A 496-nucleotide genomic window follows, 5' to 3' on the forward strand; every position below is an offset into this window, starting at 1 on the left:
ACAATTTTATATATTTGTATATAAATAGATATTTTATATAAGGTATGTTTCGTTTCATGCATAATGCGCATGGTATATCATTTTATCCTCATCGGATATTAAGATAAAATAATACATCCATGTGCATCATGCGTGAAATGGAATGCACTCATATAATTATGTATAATTCTAGATATATAATCACATATATAATTTTATAAATAATTTAATATAATTTTATATGTATTGAAACAGAAATTGCAACAATTGCAAAAATTCATTTCGAGGCGAAAATCGCCACGAACACTAAAACACGTTACACTCAAATAGCAATAACTCTGAAATTAAACGAGATGTAAACGAGATGTAAATTTTAAAAAAGTCAGTTACTCGGAAGATTATAACGATTGTAGTGCTGCAAACCGCACGTCGCTAGGACGCTCGTTGCCGATCGAGTTTTCAATTCAAAAAGTTTGCTTATTTTTTTATCAGATACACTCTATATACAATTATATAA

The sequence above is a fragment of the Atta colombica genome, unplaced genomic scaffold (genome assembly GCF_001594045.1).
Source record: "Atta colombica isolate Treedump-2 unplaced genomic scaffold, Acol1.0 scaffold146, whole genome shotgun sequence".
Classification (NCBI taxonomy): domain Eukaryota; kingdom Metazoa; phylum Arthropoda; class Insecta; order Hymenoptera; family Formicidae; genus Atta; species Atta colombica.